The 11,571-nt window shown below is 46.0% G+C and overlaps 1 pseudogene; it reads right to left on the bottom strand.

The window, feature by feature from the left end:
• Nucleotides 1-8,357: 8,357 nt before the first annotated feature.
• LOC119273873 lies at nt 8,358-8,496 on the bottom strand (annotated as a pseudogene).
• Between the last annotated feature and the right edge of the window lie 3,075 nt (nt 8,497-11,571).

Raw genomic sequence — 11,571 nt, 5'->3', positions numbered from 1 at the left:
CGACAGGGCGGGAGAGCGACGGGGCCGGCGACAGGGTGGCGGGGGAGGGCCGGCGACGAGGCGGGGGAGCGACGGCGACGGGGCGGGGGAGTGACGCGGCTGGCGACAGGGCGGGGGAGCGACGCGGCGGTTGTTTTTTTTACCTGGATGGGTGGGGAGAGAGGGAGGGGATAACCCCACAATTTTTTTTACTTGGAAAAAATAACCCATCTCTTTGCCATCTGCCAGCAGATGGCAAAGAATCTTTGCCGTCTGCTGACAGATGGCAAAGAGGTGGGGCTGGTACACCATTAGACGTTTGACGGCCACATGATTTGCCAACCTCTGGCAGATGGCAAAGATTATTTGCCATCCACTAGCAGATGGCAAAGAATTGGCTGATGACAACCATGTTCTTTGCTGTCTGTCAGTTCTTTGCCATCTGTTTTTTATAAGTAGATGGCAAAGACGTTCTTTGCCATCAGCTGGCAGATGGCAAAGAGCTGGCTGATGGCAAATTCCCTGTTTCCAGTAGTGAGCGTATCAAGGCGTTGAAAAAGCGTATTTGTTAATGGGATCCTGCATTTGGCTGCCTTTGATGATATGGTAGTAAGCTTGATGTTGAAGGAGATATTTTGTGAATCATCGATTCTCCTATAACAGTCTTGAATGATGCTTCTATCGATGATATTTTTCTGTCACAAGGGCAGCTATATTTTGCAGCTAGTGCTGATTCTGTAAGCCTATCAGTCTGGGTTCTTGAGGACTACAGCAGCGGAAAGTCGACCTTCAAGGCACACTGTCTCGGACTCGCAACTGTTTGGAGTAGAGCATTCAGAGGATGATTACAGTGTCGTCTCATTCACACAGAACGCAATATGATTTTCATAGTATGTGGGCAGGAGAACACACTAATGTCATATGACATGGATTGCAGAAAGCTTAGTTTTATAAGTCAACTTGGACGGGGTTGCCAAATTAAATGTGGCAAGACTCCTTACATTCCATATGTTCCCTTGTTCTCGGAGGCATTGGCAGATGGGCACTAATGTCTTGCTTGCATGCTGCAGCCTCACAGTTGTCAATCTTTGTGATGATACTATTGAAGTTAGCTCTTGAAATCGGGCAGCGGTGACTTGGGTAGATGTTTACGAGAGTCAAGAGTATTTAACAAAAAACTACCACAATTCGTGGAACCGTGTCTAGAAACTATCACTTTACAAATTTGTGCCGAAAACTATCATTTTCTCACTAATCCTTGACTAATCCTTGACTTTTTTAAACGCGTTTCTGACTAGCTGGGCCCACACGCCAGTGTCTATCTTCTTACTCCTCCTGTATCTCTTTTAGGCATTTCAACAAACACCTCGTCTTCGTGCCCCGCGGCAGGGAGCTCGCCGCCGAGGTAGTTGTTGGCGAGGCCCAGCATGGCGGTGCACCCCTCGGTGTACGCGTTTCCCTTCGGGCTCGAGTCGCCGGAGCGAAGGATGGGGGAGCTGTACTTGACGGATTCACCGCGCCGCGTGAGGGCAGACGCGTCCCGCGGCTCCAGCCTTCGCGCCACCGGAGCGACATGTACGGCCACACTGGCCCCACCCCACACTCCCGCGCCTCCGCGTCCACCACGACGAGACGACCCGCGGCGGCGCCTCGTCTTCGAGGCAAGAGCAGCCATGACCGATCCCGCCGCCGCACCCACAGTTTGTGCCGCAGCAGAGGTACGCGGCGCAGATCTGGCCGCAGCCGCCGCACTACGAGCTGCAGTTTTTGCCGCAGCCGCCACAATGCTATGCGGGGCCGAGGCCTCGAGCTCTCGATCGGAAGAGCCAAAGCCACTGATTCACGAAGACCCGAGGCTGGAGGAGTTCAAATCGGAGTTGCTCTGTTCCCGACGAAGCTGGAGCAGTTGGTGATGTCCCGCTCGGGGCCCTCGGCGCCGGCCGGCAAGGCAAGGAACAGAAGGGAGCAGCCGCGCGGGCGGCAAGGAGTAGCAGGAGCAGCAAGCGCGGCTGGGCGCGACCATGGCTGAGCTCGAGCCCGGGCGCGGCGGCGGCCATGACTAGCTCCTCCCCGGACCATCTTCGCCACTGGATCTATGTGCCACGTCAACGCTTACGTGTGGGCCCAACCAGTCAGAAACGCGTTTAAAAGAGGCAAATCAGGCTCTTTTCAGACATGATAGTTTTTAGTCATGGATTAGTAAGAAAATGGTAGTTTTCGGCACAAATTTGTAAAGTGGTAGTTTGTAGGAACGTTTCCATGAAATGTGGTAGTTTTTTTGTTAAAAACTATGTTTATGAAGTTGGGATAGTTTTTGTTGGTGCTTGAGTTCATTCATGTTCTGACTATTGCAGTTAACTTAGTAACTTTGCTTATGTTTGTGTACTTGTATGTATCCATGGCAGTTAGCAGGGCATGCAGTTGTAACACCCTACTACCTTAATCATGGATTTTCTGATCGTTTTACTGAACCATTATTGTTATTGTCTTCTATATCTAAATTCTATTCTCTGCTTATGATATGTCTTGGAACTAACTTTTGCATTTGGATCTCCTCTTGCTTTGTTCTGCTGCTGAATGTATGGATTTCATTTTTTAACAATATGGCCTTTAAGTTTTTGTTTATCCTCAGGCAGGAATGAAATCATTATTTCCATTCAAATTAGATAACGGTGTTAAGGATATATATGGTTTTCAAATTTTGAATTGGATATATGTCCATTCATTTCTTGCAAGTTTTTTTTTACTTAAGTGCATACTTCATTTACCGCAATATGAGATCTTCACATATGTAGTGAATGGGATTCACCTGGAGCGGATACCTTTTATAGCAGATGCCATCTCTGTATGTTGGTCTTAAATACTGAAAGATAGCAGCACCACAACTCTAGAGTATGTGAGGACTATACTGAAGTGTTAAATAACTAGCAAGTATCTTGTATGACACCAACCAACGATTCTGTTCTAAAATATATGACGTTTTGGTAGGCTAAACTTGCAAGTATTCTTATATTTTGGAATGGAGGTAGTATATTTTATCAGTCCTAGCATAGCTCTGCTGTAAATGACACTTAAGAAGCCTCAAGGGCTTGATCAGGTTAGAGGAAGCAGTGCAGTGCTGGTCTAAGCTACTTTTATTATCATTATTCTGCTCTATTTTCGAGAATTTCGTATTTCTGCTTAGCCTTGTTCTGTTGTGTTTCACGGCCGGTCACCTGGACAGCCAAAACTACTGTGACATGTATGCACTTCATAATAAAAAATGGTGGAAGTTAACTTTTGGATAGCCCTAAAGGAGATTTCTGCCTCTTAGTACTGTATTGGAAGAGTGCTAGCTGACTCTAGTCATGGTGAAATATCTGAACATTTCACCTGTTGGATATTTTAGCTGTTGTCGGCTGTTGATTTATTTCCCATCTATTGTTTCTGTTTGTGTACCATCATCAACACGTGCAGTGATGCAAACCTCACACTCGCGTGTTGTTACTCTACATTTGTAGAACCTTGCACTCCGTGAAACGCACATCCAGATGATTGCAACTTTGGCCTGTAGTGCCGCCGCCGCCACTGGTACTTCTAATTTTCAGTATTGATGGTGCCAAGCTAGAGCCATTGATCGATCTGAGTCAAGTGTAGCAAGCTGGAGAGTACACTGAAGCTGCTCTCGGTGTGGATTTCTAACCTCTAAGTTCCATATAAATGGGAAGCTCTAGCTGCTTTGCCCTCCATTCTCATGGTGTTCCTCCCGTGTCCGCCGGTGGATAGCTCCACTATATGGTCCTTGTTTTACTTTGTTTGGGCTGCTGCTGTTGTACAGGAATGTGGGTCGATCTGACGGCCCTTCGACAATGCCTTGTTCTGTATTTTACCTGCTGTTTTGGTTTCGAGATATGGTCCATTAGAGCAAGGGGCGGAAGGGGGATTCCTAGAATTCAATGCAGCCGAGGTGTGTGGGTAGGGATTATGGAGGACGCACTTCCCATTTCCACAATAGGTTTGGATTGCAGCCATCGCACACAATATATTTTGTAAGAAGTTATGGAAGCATCTCAATCTCCATACATGAAGACCCACAGGTATATATTGATTGATCGAGGGATTACAGAGGGAGGCGCAGCCGTGGCTAACAGCCAGAGAGATTACAGGAGATGGGATAGAGAGGTTTAAACAGAAATATCTCTAACTAGTCTAACATCTCAATATCTTAATTTGATACTCAAGTCTGCGCCTATATGTTGTTACACGTGACTATGTAAGGTCTAACACCCTCTCTTAATCTAAGCTTCTTAAGTTTAGTTTAAGCTTGAATTCTTCAAATGGTCCTGTAGGCAAGGCCTTTGTGAAACCATCTGCAACTTGATATTTTGAAGAAACAAACCGAATCTCCAATTCCTTGCTTGCAACCCTTTCTCAAACAAAGTGATAATCAACCTCAGTATGCTTAGTTCTAGCATGAAAGATAGGGTTAGAAGAGAGATATGTGGAACCAAGATTGTCACACCAAAGACATGGAGTTTGTATGTAACATATCCCAAGCTCCTTGAGCATAGACTTTACCCATATGATTTCTGCTGTTGCGTTTGCCATTGCCTTGTAGTTCGCCTCAGTAGAGACAGTTGCCTGTTTCTTTGCACACCATGAAATAAGATTAGGTCCAAAGAAAACTGCAAAACCACATGTGGACCGTCTATCATCCAAACAACCAGCCCAGTCAGAATCAGAGAATGCACTAACAAGTGTGGAAGATGACTTGCTAAAAGTTAGTCCAACGCCCAAGGTGTGCTTTACATATCTTAAGATGCGTTTAGCAGCAGTCCAATGGGCTGAAGTGGGTGCATGAAGAAACTGGCACACTTTATTTACGGCAAAAGAAATATCAGGCCTGGTGAGTGTCAAGTACTAGAGTGCACCTACCAAACTCCTGTACTTGGTGCCATCCTCTGAATTCAAGGGAACACCCTCCGCAAGAGACAATTTTTCTGAGCTAGAGAGTGGTGTTGGAGATGGTTTACAACCCTGCAACCAGCCTTATTCAAAAGATTAGATGCATATTTCTCCTGAGAGAGATGAAGACCACCTTCTGTTTTTCTTTTGACCTCAATAACAAGAAAGTAGCGAAGATCTCCAAGATCCTTAAGAGCAAATTCTGAGTCCAAATCTTTCAGAAGAGCTGTTACTGCCTCATTTGATGAACTAGTGACAATAATATCATCCACATAAATGAGTACAAAGATAACTGTATGTGACTTATTGTAAATGAACAGGGATCTATCAGACATGGAAGGAATAAAGCCAAGTGTGTTCAATTTAGAGCTTAGACGGGAATACCATGCACGTGGAGCTTGCTTGAGTCCATAGAGAGACTTATCAAGTCTGCAGATGTAAGATGGTTTATGTTGATCCTCAAACCCAACCGGTTGCTTCATATAGACTTTCTCTTCCAGAACACCATGAAGAAACGCATTCTGCATATCTAGCTGTAGGAGACTCCATCCTCTGGACACAACAATGGACAAAACAAGACGAATGGTGGCGGTTTTAACAACATGACTAAAAGTATCCTCATAATCCAGTCCATACCTCTGCTTGAACCCCTTGGCAACAAGTCTAGCTTTATACCGATCAATGGTACCATCTGACATGCGTTTGATTCTATACACCCATTTGCAATCAATGACATTTCTACCGGGCCGTGAAGGGACAAGATGCCACATATGATTTTTCTGAAGAGCATGAAACTCCTCCATAGCCAGCCACCACTTAGGATCAGCCAGAGCTTCAGGAACGGTGTGGGGTTCTCCTGTGGAAATAGAAGAAACTAACCCATACTTAGTTTTGTAATTAACCGGTTGTATTATGCCGTCGCAAAGACGTGTACGAGGAGGCGTGGTGACGGGTGGTGGCATAGGCACAGAAGATCCATCAGCAACATCCAGCTGCAGACAAGACCTTGATGATCCCGAGACGACATCAGCACTAGAGCCCGCCGGATCAGTTGTGGCAGGGCTAGCAGACGCGGAGACGGGCGAGGCCACATAAGATCTGAGTGGGCGGGCCAGATCAGCATCGGATCCAGTGGCGGGCCCGCCTGGCGCAGAGGTGACAGAGGCCCGTGGGGGGAGGGGGGGCGCCTGGCATATGTTCATGGGACCGGCGCGTACCGCGCGGTTGGCTGGTTCCCCGGCGATGATTGGTGTGTGGCGCCCGCGGAGCCCAGCTCGGACGAAGGGTGATACGTGTCACTTGGGGACATGCACGAGGCGGGGGATGGTGGAGGGCCCCGAGCCGGCTGACTCGACGACGATCCCGAGGGGGGTGCGGTCGGACCTGACACGTCCAGACGGGCCGATCCCAAGGTAGATTGCACGGGATCGCGTGTGTGCGCGCTGGAGCCCCCTGATTCACTAGTTTCCACGCCGTTTTCTTTGATGATTCTTCCTGGAACAGTAAACTCAGGGATAACAGGAGATATATTAGTCATATTTGGGTCCGTACAAATATCATCACCCACACACGAGACACCGGAAATATGAGATGGGAGTAGATGGATTTGTTTACTAAGGAGGGGAGTAGATGTGCAAAGGGAAACTGAGTTTCATCGAAGACACCGTCACGGGAGATATACACACGACCTGTAGAAACATCAAGGCACTTGACACCTTTGTCTAGCGAACTATAGCCAAGAAAAACACACTGTTTGGAGTGATACATGAGCTTGCGAGTGTTATAGGGATGAAGGTTGGGCGAACATGCACAACCAAAGACTCGAAAGGCAGTGTAATCTGGTGTGACATGAAGAAGATGTTCAGTGGGAGTTTCATGGGCTATAGTGCGACTGGGCCACATGTTAATAAGGTGAACAACGGTAAGGAATGCTTCATCCCAAAATTTGAGGGGCATGGAGGCAGAGGCTAAAAGGGCTAAGCCTACCTCGACAATATGTCGATGTTTACGTTCAGCAGAGCCATTCTGCTGATGTGCATGTGGGCATGAAACATTGTGGGAGATACCCATCTTTCAAAAAAAAGAGTTTAGTTTCTCGTACTCACCACCCCAGTCTAACTATACAACAATAATTTCGCTATCGAATTTTTGCTCTACAAGAGCTTGAAAGTTATGAAACACTTGAAACATGTATATGAAGATAGATCCATGTATATTTACCAAAGCATGATATTTACTAAAGTCACCAATAAAGCTCACATAGTATTGGTGTCTACCAACAGAGGTGGGTGCTGGACCCCATACATCAGAAAAGATAAGTTGCAAAGGTTTTGTAGAGACACTAATAGACACGGGATATGGTAGTTGATGACTTTTAGCTCGTTGACATGAATCACAAATTGTTTCTGAGTTTCTCTCACGAACAACTGGGAGATTATTTCTACTAAGAATACGATGAACAATAGCAAACGATGGATGACCTAAGCGCCTATGCCACCGTTTAGCAGAAAGCTATATGGCACCATACACTTGTTTATTGTATTGGCAGTACTTCAGAAGCAACAGATAGAGGCCTTGCACACAAACACCTCTATGAAGGATTTTCTTGATGACCTGATCTTTGATAAAAAAACGTATGGGTGAAACTCTAGAAACACATTGTTGTCAAGGGCAGTACGATGAATAGATAACAAAGTTTTGGAAGCATTAGGAACATGCAAAAATTCATTGAGCTCAATATGACTTATCTCCATACCTGCACCATTGGCGGCGGTGTAGACTTGATCATGGCCACAAGCGGCGGTGTAGAATTGATCATGGCCATGATACTATTCATGCATTGTCAACTTCTCCAATTCACTAGTGATGTGATTCGTAGCGCCTGTGTCCATATACCAATTGGTATCGACACCATAGGACACATCTGCTGCAGCTGCAACTTTCTTGCTTTGGGAATTATTACCATCGACATAGCGCCAATCACAATCTTTTGCAAGGTGATTCGTTTTCTTACAAATTTGGCAACGTCCCTCATAACCATCATACCCTTGGAAGTGACGCCTCATGTTGTTGTTGGGGGGACGTCGAGTGTTGTTGCCGCCGCCACCAGAGGGGTTTTGGTGATAGTGGCCGCCACCACCACCACCATGATAGCCTCCTCCTCCATTGTTCTGATGGTAGCCACCACCAGAACCGCCACCAGTGTGGTAGCCGCCGCCACCAGCGCCGTTGTAGCCACCTCCGCCAGTGCCGTAGCCGCCGCCACCAGGAGCACCGTAGCCACCGCCGTTTCCTCGAGAGCCACCGCCACCGCCACTGCCACCCTTCTGATTGCGGTAGCCACCCTTGCCGTCATTTTGGGCGTCCCCTGGAAGCAGCGTTTGCCGATGACTTGAAGCCGCTAGCCCTGCCGCCATGGAACATCTTGATCCGTTGGTCGAAGTTCGCCACCAGAGAGAAAAGAGCATCGATGGTGACAGGTTCAGTACACACGTCGAGGGCAGAGATGATTGGATGATAATCCATGTCCAGGCCTGCAACGATGAAGGAGATGAGCTCTCCCTCCCCGAGTGGTTTTCCGGTCGCCGCGAGATCATCGGAGAGGGAGCGCATATGCCCGAAGTATGTCAAGGTCGACTGAGTACCTTTCTATGCGTTGGTTAGCGCATATCGGATGTTGTTGACGCGTGATAAAGAGACGGCAGAGAACATGGCCGCGAGTGCAGCCCAAACCGCATGTGATGATTCAAGCGATGGAACTTGGACAAGAACTCCTTTGGACAGGTTGCGGAGGAGATAGGCGACGATCTGTTGATCCTGGATCAACCAGGGAGCATAAGCAGGGTTTGCAATCACCTGGTCCTTGCCATCTTTGTCTTTGATGGTAATGGTTTTGGGAGGCTCCTCTAGGGTTTGATCTATATAGCCATACAAGCCGGCGCCCATTATCTGGGATCGTGCTTGAGCTCTCCAGAGAACATAGTTCGTCTGGGAGAGAGGCTCGGAGGTGTTGTAGTTTAGGCCGGTGGTAATGGGGACGGCGAAGGACGACATGATGGGAGGGAGGTGGTGAGAGAACGATGGAAATTAGCTAGATGTGATGGAAGGGGCTGCTCTATATACCATGTAAGAAGTTATGGAAGCGTCACAATCTCCATACATGGAGACCCGCAGGTATATATTGATTGATCGAGAGTTTACAGAGGGAGGCGCAGACGTGGCTAACAGCCAGAGAGATTACAGGAGTTGGGATAGAGAGGTTTAAACAGAAATATCTCTAACTAGTATAACCTCTCAATATCTTAACTTGATACTCAAGTCTGCGCCTATATTTTGTTACACGTGACTATGTAATGTCTAACATATTTCACTGTAGAACACTACTTTGGCAACTTGCGTGTGTTCTTCTAGTCTTCTCGACATGAAACTGATCTTGCTCTCCTTGAGGAAAGATGCATGCTCCACGAGCAACTATCTGCCTAACGTTGGTGCCTCTCGTAACTGCCGTAATATTCCTGGATGCCTACTATTCCCAAAATGATATGTGTGTAACACCTATATCCTAGATGACATTGCTTCTTCATCATCTTAGGTCTCGACATTGGAGAGATGATGTAAGCGGACATAGGAAGAAGACCATACAACAACTAGACGTATGTATATATCGAGCTAAGGTTGAAGATAGGACATCCCAAATATTTATAGAAGAGGTTGGTGTGGCGGGCGCATATCATGAATATTCAAAGATCTCAAATGACGATTATACTGTCTTGCAGTATAATAAATATTCATATATAAATGTACGCTTCAATTCTGTGGTTTCTATAGACTATCTTTTAATATAAAAAACTAAAGTGTAAATACGAGTGAGTTTGAAGTGTAAATAAGAAGAATCACATGGCAGAAGTGATGAACGAATTGAAAGACTTATGTGTACTGATTCTAAAGAAGGTACACTACGCATAGTACATCCTATGCTAAATTGCTAATTGACGAAATAGCAAGGTTTGGGAAGAGCCATCTGAACTGTACTCACACCAAAAAGCTTGGATGTAGCATCCAAAAAATAACAACGGGAGGTCATCTTTGTCGCTAGTTGACAAGCCATGTTCCGACGCGGATCCAACCGTATGCCAGCGTCCGTCATCTCTTTCTTGGACATGAGATCAACAACGGGACGCCGGACGCAATTAAATAATAATTGACGCGCATGGCAGCGTATGGGAATCACATGGTTGGAGAAAACCAACCAAAGTAGCATAGCATAGCATTGGCTAGGGTGGTGGTTGTTCACTGTCCCGTCCGAGCACTACATCGACAGAAGCGGAAGTGGACCTACCAAGCAAGCCGTGTTTGTTCCGACGAGAATCTTTCATACTTCCACAATTGGAACTGCTACACGAGCGCCCTTTCATCTCCTCCCTCAAGTGTTTGTGACGTACGTGTCGCAGACATTGCGAGCAGTAGTATAGTCCTATAGGGGCACTAGACATTGCGACTGTTTGCTGCCAGAGATGGCATTTGCAAACGACGTGGATGGCATTTTTACTGTTAATGGGGGTGGCATTTAGTGTTAGTGCATGTCAGCTCGTTTGTTTTGGGGCAAATCTCTTCCAAAACTTCCATACATGCAATCTTGATCGTGTGGCTCTTGGGGCGTTCGTTAGGATCTCACCGCAAGCGAACGTTGGCCAGATATCAGTACCGTTAGCTATTTGGTTATGTCTGTTATCAATTTACTTTTATCCATTGCTGGGTACTATCAATGTCTACAGTGATGCAACCTGCGAACCTATAACTTCAGCTATCGAAGCTTTCAAATGATGGCTCATTCTAGAAAATGAAAGGTTATGTTCTCATTCTCTATTTCTACCCTGAATTACAAGACCTTGCTTCGGGTGGAACATGCTTCGTCGGACTCCTTCAGAACAGAGATTTACTATATCCTAAAGAAATGGAGACACACATATACTATGCGTATGTGTTTTTGCTTTGCTCTTAACTTGCATAGGTCCAGAAATATCAAATGTAATGGGCACACAAATTTATAATGAGCTTCAGTAGGAAGCACCCAAAACGATAAGTTCATTACGTGCACCTAATTTATTTAGGGAGAAAAACAATATATTTCGAAGCATCAAACCATTAATTCGGGGTCTAGTCGGATGGCTGTTCTGCAAAGTCTCCCAACTTAATGGGCTTGTGCACCTTGTGAAGACAAATTATTCAGTGGAAGGTGGCTTTTCCCGTCGATAGTGAGGTGCTGTGAGTTGTGATGTACTTCTATATTGTACTCATTTCTGCAAGAAAATTGCGAGATCTATTGATCACGTAAGGATATGATCAACGCCGATGGGACGTTACACTGGACACACTATCATAGGAAGGACCATGTTTTCTAAGCACTAGAATTTGCTTTAAGTGCAACTAAATTTTGTTTTGGCATCATAACTTTGTGTATAGTTTAGCATTTCAAGTTTCAAGCACTATAAAATATGTCCCAATCGACTGGAATATGTGGCAACCAAAATTTGTGTACAATATAACAAATGTACTAATTTAGTTTCCAACCCATCAATTTTTCTGTCCATCGAGTACATCCTCTCTTCCCTCAGCCCCCCTCCTCACACCCGTGACGTATCTCTAATC

Source organism: Triticum dicoccoides, chromosome 3A (assembly GCF_002162155.2).
Source record: "Triticum dicoccoides isolate Atlit2015 ecotype Zavitan chromosome 3A, WEW_v2.0, whole genome shotgun sequence".
NCBI lineage: Eukaryota > Viridiplantae > Streptophyta > Magnoliopsida > Poales > Poaceae > Triticum > Triticum dicoccoides.
The sequence above is the reverse complement of the archived record's forward strand: the minus strand, read 5'-3'. Positions and strand labels throughout refer to the sequence as shown.